General features: G+C 47.9%; 1 protein-coding gene across 2 annotated transcripts in view; it reads right to left on the bottom strand.

Moving 5' to 3' along the window:
* The window catches only part of LOC138515803 (broad substrate specificity ATP-binding cassette transporter ABCG2-like), a 570,220-nt gene that overhangs the window by 503,005 nt on the left and 49,596 nt on the right, over positions 1–17,619 (bottom strand). The window contains exon 1 of one of the 2 annotated variants that reach the window (XM_069630539.1): positions 9,320–9,513. The exons of the other annotated variant lie outside the window; for it this stretch is intronic. The gene's annotated coding sequence lies outside the window, so the exon portion shown is untranslated. Of the gene's footprint in view, positions 1–9,319; positions 9,514–17,619 lie in introns of those variants that run through there. 2 annotated transcript variants of the gene reach the window in all.

Here is a 17,619-nt window from a genome sequence, read left to right as displayed (position 1 = left end):
AATAGATGCTTATTTAGGCACTAACTGTTTGATAACAGGGATTTATTGACGGAGCACTCTTTCAGGAGGATCTAGCCCAATGCTGCAATGCTTTTTAAAATATATATATGTATATTGGTATTATTTATTTATTTATTTCCATTTATAAAGCGCACAACGGCCCTCAGGCATCTTGACGCTGTTACAGATGCAAGTTTCCATAGATAACTATCTTAGGTACAGCTTTGCATGATTACAGCTCAGACAGTATTCGTCTTCCATAGTTACAGAGGAACAACAGAGAAAGGTACAGTCTACTTGAAGTTTGGTTTTCAATGTTGCTATGATTTTATTCTTCTTGTTGTTGACAGTCGTTACGTTTTATGAACGGATGTTCGAATGAAGATTGATTAATTCTAGAGATTGTGTAACCTTTAGCATCCCTTACTGCTGCCAGAAGATCCAAAGAGAGAAAGAAATGAAAGAGAGCGGGGAGAAAGGGTGCGACGAACTAGAAGTCGGATTGCTCACGTGGCAGAAGCTGAGGAAAAGGAAAATAGGAAGGGGGTACAGAAGAAGATGTCAAAGATGAAGTACACGTTGTGCCCCAATACTGTTCCAACTGTAGCTATCAGAATGCGTCTTTTTATTAATGCATTTGGTCATAAAAACGTTTGCCTCATAGTTTGAGAAACAACATTATACAATAAATAAAAACACAGTATTTCATTATCCAACAAGTACACATTCTAAATATTCACCAGCCTCTTTCAATACAATTCTCACCGTTAGTACACCCAAATACTCATCAGAAAAAGACTACACACACCCCTGTAAATTTAGCAACTATATTTAAAGTTGTCCTAAAATGACTAGTACCCTAAAACAGCTACAAAGCTGTTACAAAACTCCCAAAAGCTAGCTGAGATGATAAAACACTGTTAAAGTAATCTGCATTCTTAACCATTGCGCTCTGTGCACATAGATGTTTTAGTGCTCACCCTTTGATGCTCCTTTTCTATGTCTATTATGTTAGTGTTCCGAAATCAACCCAATGTATTTGTGGGTTGCCCTAGCCAGAGAAAAACACCATCCAGACATAAGCGAGGCAAGTTTAAGTGTATGGCTGGGAATAGTTGCCTGGTCAGGTGTTGCTGGGCCAGGCGCCTGCATTTCCCCATTCAAGGCACATGTCTGAAACTGTATGCATTACATAAGTGGTGCATGGTGTGCCAGCAACTCGAGACAGTGGTTCGTTGCAGATGCTTGTGCACAGGGGCCGGTCGTAGCGGCTGTAGTGCTCTGGGAGGAAACACAGAAATGTGGGTCAAGTGGGGGCCGGGGGGGGGGGTACGAGTACCATACTTTTCAATAGGCGCTGATGCTTTGCCTCAGCTCCCTACTGTTATTAAATGCGCCCTGCTCCTGAGAGCGGGGCGCATTTGATTTCAATAGGGCGCCTGCCACGCATTCTCCCACCACGACAGCTGTGGGTGCACCTTAAAAGACTCCCCCGAGCGGGCGCGGTGGGTGGCTAATGGCCGGTCGCCTGGGCGGCTCATTCCTAAGGCCATCCCTGCTTGTGTACACAGGGCCAAGGAGATGTTCTTTTTTTTCAACCTGCCTCTGAGCCTTCCTCAATGACTACTCTGCTGCCCAGTTTCCATGCTCGTCGGCTGAGTGCCATGTACAACTGGGGTTTGGAGCGGTATAGAACACATGTCCATACTCAAGCCTTCCAACGCTAGTCCCAACCCTGGCTGAGCTCAGGGGAGCATCCAGCATGGCAGCATTTTGGGGGCGGCCCGTCTCCAAAACATATGCTTGTGCCCAAATAAAATCTTGCAGTCTCTCGTAAAATATGCCCACGCTGACCTCAGTCCTGCATCATGCCACTCGCAGACACTGAACCTTTGGCCTAGACATGCACAACATATGGGGAAAAAAATAAATAAATAACCTATGCACATTTTACAAAGCAATGTTCTTTATCAGTCCAAAAGCCAGAAATGTTAGTTATTTCACACATTAAATATACAGTTTATAGCACGTTTTCCAATGTAATCTTTAAAAGGGGCTCTATCGCAGAGGCGTAGACAGGGTAGGGCCCGAGTGGGCAAGGCCCACCCAAAATCTGTAAATGCCCCCTAAGAAGCACTGTGTGGGCATTTACAGATGTTAAGGTCACTGCGGTTTGCCCAACTATATTAGCTTCAGGCACCACTTGTTACACAATCCTGGCTACGCCTCTGCTCTATCGCATTACTCACTTTAATTATCTTGTAAGCCGACAGATTTGGCAGGTGGCTGAAGGGGCGGAAGGTCCGCTTTCATTTGGAAATGCCCCATAACTTTGCCAATTGACTAAACCCTCATGCATTAGAAAGGCCCTGCTAACTACAGAAGCAGTTAGACACTTGCATTTGTGATTGCCATAGCTTTGCTGAGGTGCTTTTTGTTCTGCTTAGACGCAGCTTTGCTACGGTGATTTTTGTCCTGCTTATGGTATCGGTGAAAACTTCAGGGTATCCCTTAATCTTATGGTATCCCTCATCTTCCCTGAGTGGGTTTGTGCTTCCATCTCACGTACCCAATCCTAGTCCTCTTCGGAAGATGGATTTGCAAGCTGGTCACCTCTCCCACCTTCACCATCTACTGGCCTCCAGGCACCATCTGCCTATTCCTCTATGATTGGGCCGACTTCTGCTCTTCTTTACTTTCTTCTACCTCTAACCTCCTACTCCTTGGTGATTTCAAGATTCAACTGGACTCCCCTGGCTCTGCATCCACTCTCTCCATCCTCCCATCTGGGCCAATCCACTCAGCTGGACACACCCTGGATGCCCTCATACACTCTGACCTCTCCCCCCCATTAGTCTCCCCTCTCTCCTAGTCAGATCACTCTCTCCTCTCCTCCCACCTGGGTCCCATTGGCTCCCTGCCTGCCCCCCTCAATAGTCGCACCTACCTTGTTCACTAACACCCGCCGATTAAATGAGCGACTGCGGCTGCCTTCTCCTCCACCTTCACCCCCCCACCTCTAACTCTACCTCGGACTCTGCCCTCAGCAACCTCTAGCTCTCAATCTCCAACACTCTTGACATTCTTGCTCCATTCATGAGGATCCGTCTGAAACTTGCCTCAAAGCGTAACAGTTGGTACGATACTGAACTTGCAGCCATGAAACACAAGTGCAGGGCAGCAGAACAGAAGTGGCTAACCTCATGCTCATCATCTGACAAACAGCCTGCTGCCTGCTCCAAAGGCAATACAGACTCAGCACTCATGCAAAGAAAAGAATCCGCGTTCAGGCACGGGTCACCGCGCATCCAATAACTCGGCTGAACTTGCAGGGAACTAGCCAACCCCTGCAGTCTCCTCCTCCCCTTCTCCTTCCCAGGCCCTCAGCAGCAGACTGGCCTCACACTTTGCCACCAAAACTCAGGATATTCTGTCCACTCTTTCTACACTCCCTCACAACCCTTCCCACACCCCCCTCCACGTCCTCCTCCCTCCATCCTCCTTCTCCTCCTCCTCTCCTGTCACACCTGAAAAAGTAACAGATGTCCGTCCCATGAAGGTCTCTTCTAAACAGGTCTCCCCTTGTTCATCCAGGACCATCAAGGATAACATTGACTCTCTTGCCCCGGCTCTCGCTGATTTCTGCAATCATTTTTGTATCACTGGATCTTTCTCCTCCCCGCTTAAGCACTCCCTTGTGCTACCACTCCTGAAGAATCCTTCCTCTGCTCTACCAGCCCTGCCAGCTATTGCCCTATCTTCATCACCCCCTTCCTGAGAAAGCTACTTGAGAAGCTGGCCTTGCCCCAACTTAACTCTGACATTGAACTTGTTGGAGGCCTCCACGACCATCAATCTGGATTCCGAGCATCGAGAAGCATGGAAACTGCTCTTCTGAACACCTGTTAAGAACTGCTCGCATCTCTGGACTCCAACTCGCCAGCTGTCCTTATGCTTCTTGATCACTCTTCTGCATTTGACACAGTTAACCATTCCATCCTCATACAAAGGCTCCACAATACAGTAACGGGCACTGGATTGAATGTCCTCTTTCCTCACAAACCACTCTTCCCAAGTCATCCTGGGCCCCTTCTCCTCTCCTACTTCCATCTCCACCTGTGGTATCCCCCAGGGATCTATACTCTCCCCCTCCCCCTACTTCCCCCTACTTCCATCTCCACCTGTGGTATCCCCCAGGGATCTATACTCTACCCCAGCACCTTAGCTTCTACCTTGCTCTGCGTGCACGCCTCATCTCTTCTCAGTCAACTTCCAGTGTTAGGCAGATGACACACAGCTCTTTTTCAGACTCCCTGCTGACCCTCTTGCACCCTCATCATCCCTGACTGCCTATCTGCTATCCACTCCTGGTGCACCCGCCAATCATCTCTGCCTCAAAACCTGTAAAACTGAGATCCTTCCCATTGGGACCCCTGCTCCCTCCTTCTTCCCCTCACTCTGGCCTTACTTTTTGGACTCTCCCCCTTTGACCTCAATGATTCCAGAAACCTCATAGTCATCTTTGACTCCTCTCTTTCCTTCCTCCCTCACACTCAGGACATTGCCATGTAGTCCAACTATCAGCTCTTCCTTCTCACAGAAATTCTACCCTTTCTTACTTTCCCTCAGAGACTCAATGTTACCTAAGCCCTGGTTCTCTCTAGGCTTGACTATTGCAATAGCCTCCTCCTGAATCTTCTTTCTTCCACTCTGCGACCCCTCCAGCTTATCCAGAACAGGGCTGCAAGACTTATCCTTGGCTTTAAACCCAGGGACTGCATCTCTCCTGCACTAAAAAGTCTTCACTGGCTTCAGGTATTACATTCAAATCCCTCTGCATCATCCATAAGGCTGCCTGGGCCCGAGGACCAGACCATCTTCACCTCTATCTCCTCTGGCACCAACTCGTGTGTAAAGCGTTTTGCTCAACAGAGAGTCTCTCACTTTCCTCTGAGGGCATCCTTCTTTGGAACAGCTTCCCCCACTCTGCGCCTTGAGGAGCATCTTCTCAAATTCAAGAAACTTCTTAAGGCTTTCCTCTTTTCCTCCTCTTTCTCTCCTCTGCTAATACCACAGTTGCTGAATCAGTGTCCTTGGCCCTTATGCATCCACTGGGCCTTGACCTCGCACACCAATTCTTCTGAGCTCCTCCACAGCACTTGCATCTGCACCCCCTTCACTCTGGAGACTTGCACGGCCCAGGCCGTGTAGCACTCAACACTCCTAGCACTTCGTCCATGGCTCACCCACGAGCTCAGACTCTCCAGCACTTACCCCCTTCTTCCTACTGCACTTGCACGTCCGGAATACACACAAGGCATCGTAAGTTCGCTCCCCTCCCTCTTCACCCTCTGGTCTTGTGTTTTAATCTACTTCCCACCCTCCCCCACTGCCCTGTGGGCGCTTTGAAACATTTGATATTGTACAAGCGCCCAACAAGCAAACAATAAATAAATAAAGTGAGCACCTCCCTTCAACAAAGGCTCCTAACGGAATGGGTGATGCACATTAGCAGGGCGCTGCCATAAATAAAAAAACAGTTTGAAAACTGTTCCACCAGCACGGCAGAGAATGCGAAGGCGGAACAGTTCCTGGCAAGGCAGCAGTTGGGTAATATCCCGCCAGCTTTAGGAGGTCCTGGTTTTTGGCTCTGTCGTGCCCGAGGGGGTGGGGGGTTCGCATCCCTGGTGGATACGCCACTGGCTGAGCTGACGCACACGTTAATATAAAAACCCATTATCTTGGATAATGATAGGCAGATATTTACAGAGCTACCAAACAGAAAACTGTGGTAGCAGGCACTATGTAAGAAAAAAAAAAAACGTTCTCACCTAAACAATTCATTGCAGTTGTATGTTGGCAACACCAGAGAGGTGTACATTGTGTGTGGCACTGAATAAATTCACGGATGTTTCGAGGACTAATTTCAACGAAGTGTTCATTGTGTTTCGCGCACACTAGGCCACTACGTTGCCCAATTATTATTGCGTCTACACCACAACGGTTCAATATAAATCGCATACTACTGCAAGCAGGTCCCCCCTCCATTTTTGATATTTCCAATATAAATGGCCATGTATATATATATATATATATATTATATGAAAGGGTGGATTGGGTACGGAAAGGTCAAAGTGGGCGGGAACTAACGGTCCCTTTTTTGGGGAAACCAGCGAGCGGTTTTTTTTTACCCGGTGCACGGTTCCAGGGCGGCAGTGATGGACACCTTTATGTGTTTAGCAAAGTGCTCCCTAATGGGGATTTGAACCTGGGTCCCGCGGCAGACAACACACGAGCGCCACACTGCGCTGAGCTATCTTGCCACTGCTGCCTTCCTGTTGTTCCTTTGTATAGACTGGCTGGCAGGCTCTATTAGAGCTCAGAAGGGGGGGGGCATGTGGGTGCGGTCAGTCAGAGAACCAAAAGAGGCCCTGGAAGTATTATTCAACGTTGCCCCATCTTACACATTTTAAGCAAGCCCAGCTCTTTTCCTATAAGAACATTGGGAAATACCTACACAAAGGAGCCCCGTGGCACACACGAGCGCCACACTGCGCTGAGCTATCTTGCCACTGCTGCCTTCCTGTTGTTCCTTTGTATAGACTGGCTGGCAGGCTCTATTAGAGCTCAGAAGGGGGGGGGCATGTGGGTGCGGTCAGTCAGAGAACCAAAAGAGGCCCTGGAAGTATTATTCAACGTTGCCCCATCTTACACATTTTAAGCAAGCCCAGCTCTTTTCCTATAAGAACATTGGGAAATACCTACACAAAGGAGCCCCGTGGCACACACGAGCGCCACACTGCGCTGAGCTATCTTGCCACTGCTGCCTTCCTGTTGTTCCTTTGTATAGAGTGACTGGGAGGCTTCCTAAACGCTGCATGCTGTGGGGGACAATGACCCAGGAATGGATATTTAAAAGTGCAAGTTTCAACCTCGGCGGGATGTTGGGCGCCTCTCACCGGGGACAGGCTACCGCTCTGAGTCAGTCCCCCAGACAACGGCAGACCTGGTCGCCCTGTGCTGCAACCTGCACCTCCGCCTGATAGAAGCGATGTGAGACTTTGCCAAGTGAGGGGAGCAGGTATGTTGGTGACTCCTCGTCCCCTCTCACGCTCTATTAGAGCTCAGAAGGGGGGGGGGGCATGTGGGTGCGGTCAGTAGGAGAACCAAAAGAGGCCCTGGAAGTATTATTTAACGTGGCCCCATCTTACACATTTTAAGCAAGCCCAGCTCTTTTCCTATAAGAACATTGGGAAATACCTACACAAAGGAGCCCCGTGGCACACACGAGCGCCACACTGCGCTGAGCTATCTTGCCGCTGCTAGGTTCCTGTTGTTCCTTTGTATAGACTGGCTGGGAGGCTTCCTAAACGCTGCGGGGGACAATGACCCACGAATGGATTTAAATGCTGCATTCTTTGTTTGTTGTCGTCTGTCTTAATATTGCTGTAAACACAGTATGTGTGGGGTTCAGTGGCGAAAAGGAAGTTACGGTATTGGCATTGTGGGGTGAGGGGGTTATACAAGGGGTACATAGTTCCACTACGTTTTTTTTAACATTTCGACAACTGAGGCTTCGTGTGTTGGTGTGCGAGTGATCTGATAAAGTGTGCATTACTGTGTTTTAATGCACCCTGGTGCGTATGCAATGTTCCAGATGACACTTGCGTCGTTTTACTTTTCCCACTAATCTGATAGTGTCACCTAGTTACGGTTGTGTGTCCCTTATGCACATTGGTATATATGATTAAAAAAAAATTCTTAAAAGGAAAGTTATTTTTTTTAAAGCATTTAATAACAATAATAATAATTTGACATTTATATAGCGCTACGAACCCTCAGGTATCTGAGCGCTGCTTATTATTACCCACGGTGTGTGGTGCTCATTTATCGACCTCGGAAGGATGAAAGGCTGAGTTTGGCCCTGCCGGGATTCGAACCTGCGTTACTTGGATCTGCACCGATGTCAAAGCGAGCGCTCTACTGCTGTGCCACTTGACCGGCATTTACTGGACAATGGGGGGGGGGAGGAGAGAACCTCTGGGCATTAAGCGCGTTATAAATTATTACCACTTTTTTAAAAAAAAAAATGTGCGCCCCGCTGTGAAAGGTAGACGGGTGATTGCATTGTAGGAGATGTCATATTACATTACTAGGAGGGGAAACTTGAGCTGTAATTTTTTGGAGTTGTTTTTCACACAAGAGCACTTGGGATATAATAATACTTTAGCATTTATATAGCGCCACGAACCGTCGGGTATCTGAGCGCTGCTTATTATTACCCACGGTGTGTGTGCAAATTACCTCCTCTTTAAAAGAGAACGTGTAGTGCAGTTACCTTTTAGTGTAGAAACAATGTTCACGCAAGTGTACCTCAACGCAGCGTCGCAGTCCCCCCCAGTCCCCCCAAGTCCCCCCATTGTCATTGAACCCGTGCTCCTGATTTGAACAAGGACACGTGCAGCCTCAGTGCTTTGGGGCGTGTTGTACATGTTGCGACAGTTCCCACGGGACCCCGGTGACGGGTTGAGCCGTACACCAAGGTCCTGTGGGACTAAAACTCTGGTCCAACTTGAACTTTGCCTTGAATAGCACTGGAGACGGAGTAATAACCTGGCGGGGCAGATCAAGGATGACTGTCAAATGGCGGGCACCCAAAGGTGGGTTATTCGTGAAACGCTATGTCCAAATGTTTCAACGCCCTTCCAGGGCCAGCATAAGGAAGAGTCACATTCGCGCATATTTCATGGACATAATGATTGATAGACATGTTTCATAAACATTTGGGGTCCAATGTCTTGCGAATCTGGTGTTGTTCTTTAGAGCAACGATGGGGACTGATTTTAAAATAGCCAGGTGCAAGTGGACCTCTAACCACCTGAGCAGTGAAGATCACATAATGGCAATACCCGAAGGACTGGCCGTTTTTTGGGCTCAAGTGGGCACCTTTGATGAGTTGCTGCAATATTTATTATTTAATCTGCTTTAAAATCGCTCTGCAACACATTTTTTTGTTGACCAAAAACGCCCTTTTCGGCGGGAATCAGTTACATAAAAGTAACATTCCCGTGTGCGCTCGTGGGTCACTTTGGAAATCACTCATCAGAATTGTACACCCACTCTGGAGCATTTCACCCCATGACAACCATCCCCAATGCCCCTCCATTAAGATCACGCGGGACCAGCATTGTAATATACAGACTCTTATTAGAACTCTGACAGAACTATGCATACGACCCGCATTGCAAAGCACCTGCGGCGCGGCGGCACCCCCAGCCTGCGTGCGTGCATTGGGGTACGATGACGCAGTGGCACTTACCCAGCGAGTGCAAGTCTCTCGACCTCGGCGGGATGGGGGGCGCCTCTCACCGGGGACAGGCTGCCGCTCTGAGTCAGTCCCCCTCCCCCCCAATGGCAGTCCTGGTCGCCCTGTGCTGCAACCTGCACCTCCGCCTGATAGGAGCGATGTGAGACTTTGCCAAGTGAGGGGAGCAGGTATCTTGGTGACTCCTCGTCCTCTCTCACGCTCTATTAGAGCTCAGAAGGGGAGTGGAGGGAGGGGGGGGAGCATGTGGGTGTGGTCAGTCAGAGAACCAAAAGAGGCCCTGGAAGTAATGTTCAACGTGGCCCCATGTTACACATTTTAAGCAAGTCCAGCTCTTTTCCTATAAGAACACTGGGAAATACCTACACAAAAGAGCCCCGTGGGGCCGTGGCCTGCCTGAAAAGAACCTGAGGGCCAGGCCATCCCCGAGTGTACCCCACACCGGGCCCCTGTCCCAGAGCCTCCTCAGGAGCAGCCCGTGCAAACGGCATCCCTATGACGTAACACGCATTTCGGGACGCCCCGAAGCCCCTACACGAATCCCCCCGACTGAAAGCGCAGGGGTCCGACAGTCAAGGTGCGGGTTGGTGTCAATGTATGAGTTTTTTTTTACTTGTTCTACACACAACATGTTACACGTTCAATCGCCTGCGTGCAGCCTTAGGTGTAGGGATAGTCGCTCCGTGACTGTGTTGCATAAGCACGCGAGCTCGGTGTATTCCTCGCGACGCTTTTCAAGGGTGTGACCCTAGGCGTGCGTGCGTGTGTGTGTGAAAGAGAGAGGACAATAGCCACAGACACATGCTCTCTGTGACGGGTCGGGTTGGTCACTGGGTGGTTTCCTTCCAGGAATCTTTCTGGGAACACAGGAAGGGCTGGATTTTTCGAATTCACTCACCCAATTAGGTTAAATGTCTCTTATAAAGAGCGGTTGCATTTGGAGCAATAACGCCCCCAAAACAATGTTGGGGTAGCCTGCAGAACCAATGGGGAATGTCCACGTGCAGTTGCATGATATCGAAAAGTGGCAATTTTTCCAAATATGAGCCGGATCCGCTTTCTAAGAGCAAACACACGGCTTCCAGTTACAAAATTAATTTTGAAACAGGCTTGCTGTCACTTCAGTTAATGTGCTTCCTAAAATGATCTAATCATTCATGTAGAGGCTTTTTGGCACTACATCTCTTTGGCTCTAGCAAGAACTGCGTTTTGGCTTACTGCACAAAACACCCAGACTCGCTTATAGTGGAAATGGTCGCTTTAATGTGACAGGCCAAAGCTTACAAATAACTGCTTACCTGGCTCCCATGGCCTTACAGAATAACAAGAGGTTTTAAACAACCAATTAATAATTCCACACTTTCATTATCCCCAACCATTAAATAATTAAATAGTTCCACTTCCTCTCTAGCTATCCCTTGGTCCCTACCGTCTCCTTACCATCTTCTCAAGGCGTCCCGCTTTCTCCCCGGGGCCATGCCCCTCCAGGTTGAATACCTGTTCCCCCGGCGTAGCCTGTTTGTGCAAACAGCACCACCCCCATCCTTTCCCAAGCCATTCCCCCATTGTGCTTCCCTCCCCCCACATCTAAAGGGGCCATGCCCCCGGCAACCAAACCACTTCAAAACCCATAAAAAACTCCCCTCGCCCCCAATCTCCCCCTTCCTATGACCTGCAGCTAGTTTGACCTGCCCCATCAGCAACAGACATTTTACATCACAACTTCCCCAACTATTACCCCAACCTGTCACACAAAAACTACCCAAAACAATAAAGACCTTAAACAGACACTAAAGAACCCCGAGACAAATTGAAAAGAAGGGGTAGACCCGGCAGAGAACAAATTAAAGGGACTCCACCCTAGGAATAAAAACCAGATACCTGACATACAACCTAAAAAAGGGGGTGGGAGGGCGTGTAAATCTCACGTCCCAACCGTCGCCTACTCCTCGAACATTCCCTGAGCCCTTAAATACCCCCCAGGGGCGCTCTATGCGCAGGCCATCTCGCTGGCATGTGCAGCAACAAAAATCCCCCCTGGGAAACGCTTCGCGTTCCCTCCGGGCCCCCCCCCTTTAACTTCCCAGTTGGAGTTCGTAAGGCCCTTCACTATTGTTGTGTGTGGATCATGGGAGTTGAAGTCCAAAACATCTGGCAGGCCACCTAATGAGTAACCCTGTGGTTAAGGGTCTATTTGTAGTTTTATCTTTGCTTCTTGTATTCTTGTGTGAAGATTTCATTGCTTTTCTTTAACTGTAATTGTACCCTATTGTGAGAGGCTTCATTACAAAACCAGAGCGCAAACATTTATATATTATATAGAAAGAGAACATTCCAGCATCCACAAATGTAAAATAACCACAATCTGGTGATTGAACTCATCAATACCCTCCTGGTGTGTGTATCCTGTATAAAAAAAATATGAACATCAAAACTCTAGTAGCGAAATGATGTAACTAATACTCATTTGCATACGAGCTGGAAACCTATTTTACTCTAGCACAAGCCTGGGCAGGATTATCCAACACTTGCACCAGTGCTTACAATTGAGCAACTACTGAGAAGATGCAGGATAGAGCGAGCAGGTTTTGTCACACTCGGTATCATCTAGAAACATTCCCTAATTGACTAGGTTCTTATTTCCGCCACAGATTGGACGTGGGTTAAACATTTTGAAGTATATGACTGACACGATAGTGGCCATAGACCCCCTTGTGGCTAAGATCAGAGTCTTACTTTACTTTGTGAACAATACATCTGTACACCTTAAATCTATAGATTTAAAGGTCACATGACATGCTCCCCTCTTAATTAAATGGCCAAAGCTCATGACACCTGAAAACAAGCAAAAGATCTTTGAGGTGGCACAGCCTAATATGGGGTGTATATTGCAGCAAATACAATAAATAAATATATATGTGACCGGGCAGGTTCTGATGAATACATAAAGCAGGAGTTTAACAACATGGTTGTTTCCCTTTTTTCCTATTCTGACACGGCCAGCGAGCGACGTCCAACAATCATCCTCCAAGAAGGATGATTGGTGGGCCGAAGATTGCAGGACTGCTAGGAGGGCATTGATGTTGTACCTTGCCAGGGACGTGCGTGTTGATAGGTCCCACTTCCGAGCTCCCAGAGCCAACTATAAGGCTCTGATTCAGACTAAACAGAGGAATTCTGAGCACGCCGGATGAGGTCACGTGTTAGAGGCAATTGTAAAAGGCGATGCCTCCCTACTTTGGAAACTTGTCGCTGACAAGGACACAACTAATGCTGAAGATTGACACTGTAGTATTGTGCACGGACTATGGCACAAACACTTTTTCGAGTTCAATAAGGAACCGGTTGATACAGCTGAGGTCCCCATCTCTCCATCATTGCCAGGAGGACGGCCCTCTCTTGACTTGCGGATGAACCCCAACTTCTTTTTACTGAAGATGAAGTTGTGGAGGCTCTGGATACTGCAAAAGCTCACAAGCCTTCAGGGCCGGATTTCATACCTATGGATTTCTGTAAGGATGAACCACTCATTTTGGGATGTATTGTACGGCCTCAGGAATAGCAGACAGGATGCAGGAGTCACCAGGTACAAAAGTAGAAGAAGCTTTATTTAGTTTCAGGGTAACAGGTTAGAGGGATGGAGAGAGCATAGATAATAGCACCCTTCCAGTAATGTCTCCCATCCTAACTGTCATCTGTGGAACACTGAGTGCACTCAGTATTCCACCGCCACCAAACATTCCATGGGTTTGCAGGGCTTCCATCAAAGCAAGTAACACACTACACGGGCCCAGTCTTATTGCAACATTTTAAAGCTGTGGTTAGAACAAGTGCTATCCCGACTTCGTGTTGCCATGCTATTATTGTCCTCATCTACCAAAAGGGAGGAAGGGAGTCCCCTGGGAATTAACGCACAATCTCTCTTCTAGACACAGTGGGGAAAACCTCTCCAAGGGTAGTTTTGAAACACCTCCAACAATGGGTGGCTGACAATTGGGTTATCATCCTCCTTCAAGCAGGAGGAAGAGAGGCTCTGAGCACTATCGACCAGAGTTTTCGTCCATTTTTGATTCTTCAGGGCTATGCAGTAATAAAGAAGGTATATATCTATGCAGTCTTTGTGGATTTGGAGACCGCCTTCGATAGTGTTCCCTGTAACCTCCTATGGCAAGTCCTAAGCAAAGGCGCCATCCCGCATGACCTATTCTCCATCATTTGTCAATTATACTCTGACAACAAAGCAGTTGTGCGATGGTGCCTGGGTTTTGAAACCATGGCTGAATTCAATGTTGAAAGAAGAGTGAGGCAGGGCTGTGGGGGTGAAAAAGGGCATCTGAATTTGCGCATCTGTGATGCACACATTCAGACGCCCTTTGACAACAGGGCATACCTCATTTTTTGATGCAAGTGATGAGCTACCAGTGGCAGTAACTCAATAATGAGCTAGGGGGCACTGATGTATGGGCAGAACCACCCATTACGGAGAAGCGGAGGAGCCAGCCTAGTGTAAACACTGAGCACTCCCTCAGCTGCTTTTTGCAGCTGAGGGAGTGCTCGTGGGCTGTCTTGAACTGTCAAACGGAAACACAGTTTCCTGTTGACAGTTCTGTTCCCCAGCTGTACATGCTTAATGAACCATGCAAGGCTGGGTTATTTTGCTTCCTCAGCCTCGCATATCCCATTGGGAATGCTGGCTGGGAATTGCATGTCTGTATGTACGAGGGGGCGCTCCTGAGCCTCCCTGCACGTACAAACAGAGCAGGGCACTTCTAGACCAATGCTCTGGCTCCTGCACGCATGTGCAGGAGCCAGGAAATTCTTGCTCTGGGAGGAAACGTCAGGACCAGGGCAGAAGGTAAGTTAATGTTAATTTAAATATTTGTATGGATACATGCATGCTTTTGTTATGTGTGGGTTTATGATGATGGGTGCACAGAATGAGCGAGGGTATGCTGCGTGTCAATGTTGTGTGAATGTGAGTGTGTGTGTGTATTTGTGCTGGGCCAGGGAGCTGATTTTGGCGAGTGGTGGTGGAGAAATGCCTTTGTTGCACAACCCCCCTCCGCACTCCCCACCGGCCAAAATCCCCTCCTTTCGATGTGCTGAGGGGCGGGGGGCAGGGATGGTATTTTGTTTTACCAGGTGTCCACTACAAAATACCATGTCTGGGTCCCCCGGCGCCTCGCACACACATAGTGTGTGTGTGTTGCTAGGGGGGCCCAGGGGGGCAGGCTTGATATTTCTTTTTTTTTACTGGGCATCTATGATAGATGCCTTGTAAAAAAAATACCATGCCTCAGCCCTCGGCCCACTAGTGCCTTTCATACACTCATAATCACATTGATTGTGACCATGTGAGGCGCTGGGGGTTCAGGGGGAAGGCACGGTATTTTTCTTTTACAGGGCAGCTATAATATATGCCTAGTAAAACGTACCATACCTGTCCCCTGGAACCCCCAGCGCCTCGCATACACACATAATCACATTGATTGTGTGCTTTTGAGGCACTCGGGGCCCTGAGGGCAGGAGTGTAATTTTTTATTGGGAATGCCCAGTAAAGAATGCCATGCCAATACCCTGGGATCCTGGGATTCCCAGTGCCTCTCATGCAATGTCATGCCTGACTCCTGAGCCCCCCTACCACCTTGCATGAACAGATCATTGATTATCTGTGCGTGTGAGACACAAGGGGCACTAGGGGAAGTCTTGCCATTTTTAGATGGGCATCTACAATAGCTGCCCAGAAAAATGCCATGCCTTGGCCACCCCCCGCCTTGCATGCACACTATTGATAATGTGTGTCTGCGGGGCACTAGGGGCCCCAAGTGGCTTGCATGCCATTCTTTTTACTGGGTATCTATGAATACTGGGAGTGTAGCACCCCACATACATAATCTTCCCCTTCTCCTTCCAGTGTCTCACACATAATCACATTGAAAATGAATGTGATTATGTGTGAGTGCAAAGTGCTTGAGCATCAGTGGGCAAGCATGGCAGTTTCTACTGGGCATCTATGATAAAGCAAGCATGATAAGTGTTATTACGTGGCTAGACTGGCATTTTGGTGCAGCTAGTCTAGCCATTTCCTACCTTTGCATGCAATTTTGTATTGGGCATCTTTGATTAAGCAAGTATGATAACTGATATTACGTGGTTGGACAATCATTTTAGTGCAGCCAGTCTAGTCATGGCTTATTGTGGCATAACATATTAGGCCTCTTTGATAAAGCAAGCAAGATAAGCGTTATTATGTTGCTGGACTGGCATTTTGGTGCAGCCATTTTGAAAATGTTTTCATACTGAGGCATGTAATTCTAATGGTAAAGCCAACTGGAGTATTTCCTTATGTGGGGATACGGCAGTATATTGTCAGAACAAGCATGGGCCCATTTTGTTATAGTATCATTACTGCCATTATGCGCAAAGCAAACATGAGTATGTTCCTGTTCAGCAGATTAGGGCTACAGGTGAGAGCAATAACTCCCCTTTGGTATCAGTCTGTACCACAAAGATGTATTTGGTAGCTGTGGCTGAGCAGTCAGCCTTATCTCAAGAGGGAGATGACCAGTATTCAGGGTTTACACAATAGGTAGTACAGTACCATGGAGCAAGGAAACACTGACCAAAGCTTTGTATTAAAAAGAGAATATATATTTACTTTATACACTTCTAAGTCAACACATATTCACAATTGGTAAAGTAAGTTAAAATTCAGTCAAAGAAAAGTAAATACAACTCCCTATTCAATTGTAGACAAGTTTGCGGTAGAGTGAATACTGAGCAAAACGGCACAGTGAAAACCAACTACAAATGGCACTCTAGCAATTCAACGAAAGGGAGGGAAAGCACAAGTTAAACCAAAATATCTTCAGACACCCCATAGCAACACTTCCCTGAAGGTTTGTGAACAAGTAATGCACAGTAACACTTTAGCCAAAAGATAAGTGAATGAAAACTGAGCAAAAATGCACTCCACAAGTTAAAACAGTAGGAAGGAAGAGGGGTTTAGTAGATTTAGGTGCATCAACACATTTCTCATTGAAAACCAATCTAGTGCGAGCAGATCTAACAAATCAGCCAGAGTCAATAGGCCTGAGCCAGAGTCAGTGGTACAGAATCAAGAGTTTAGGAGCAAAAATGTTCTTGTAGCTGCAGTTGTCACGGTCCATACCCCCAAACATCAGGTACAGACCACCCTGCCCAAGGCCTTGGGTCCCATGGGGGCCTTGAATGCCCCAAGGAATCTTGCAGGGGCTTCCTGGACTTGGTCCTGGCGCCGTTGGCGCCAGGCTCATACTGCCATCACCAACATGGCACGTTTCAGACCCAGGGAGGCACGTGCGAACCGATATGAGGCAGGGTGAAGGGATTATTTGCCGTGGGACTATTTGCTTGGGTGTGGTTGCTGGAACTACTTTACCTGAGAACTACTTTCAGAAGGCTATATAAGCCACACCCTTCATACAGAACACGCTTTGCGTTATTCTGCACTCCTGCAGCGTAACGATCACCGTGTCTGCAGCTCCAGGCCAGCCATCAGCCACGCCCGTCCAGTTGCCTCGAGTTACCTGCAATGAAGAGTGAGAAAGAAGAGCAGAACAAGATACTTACCAGTCTCTTCATCGCGGCCGCTCGGGAGTCCACGCTTCTTCTGAACTGAAAAGGAAAGAACATCAGATTAGCCTTGCAGACCACAGGCTCCTCATCACAGTCCAGTGCCGCTCTAATACTTACCAGCGAACCATCGGAGCGTCATCACTCGATCTCCGCTTCATCTTCCGATCGCCCACTCCGGGACTGCCGCATCTGTTAAACAGAAAGAAGACATCAGGTTAGCAGAGCAGTGGTAAGGCCTCATTCTGACCTTTAATCCTGCACGAGGAAGCTCTCACCCGAAGGCAGCAATCCTCACGGGCTCACAATTCTTCATCACGCAGCCTTGTTCAGGAGATTCCGCACCTGCAGAATACAAAAGCAGTAGGTTAGTTGTGCAGAAAAACAGTATTGGGTGAAAAGAGTTTTGCATAGCACAGGCGCAAATCTCACCTTGGGAAGCCCGCTACCAAGATCCTCGCTCCTTCGTATGCAAGAAGCGGGAATCTGTAAAGAAAGGTACAGAGTGAACTTTGCAATTTGAACTCTTAGCTATCCATATCTTTGGAATAAGACTTACCATAGAGTCATAGTTGTCTGGAACTTTCAATAGGATCAGAAAAGTAACTAGATCCTAGAACTACGACGCACCCCTGCGAACAGTGGCAGGACGGAGAGCCCGCTATTCGCAACTCAAAGGT

Source organism: Ambystoma mexicanum, chromosome 6q (assembly GCF_040938575.1).
Source record: "Ambystoma mexicanum isolate Mex_15411 chromosome 6q, UKY_AmexF1_1, whole genome shotgun sequence".
Lineage (NCBI taxonomy): Eukaryota > Metazoa > Chordata > Amphibia > Caudata > Ambystomatidae > Ambystoma > Ambystoma mexicanum.
Note: the sequence above shows the minus strand (reverse complement) of the source record. Positions and strands in the feature narration are given on the sequence as shown.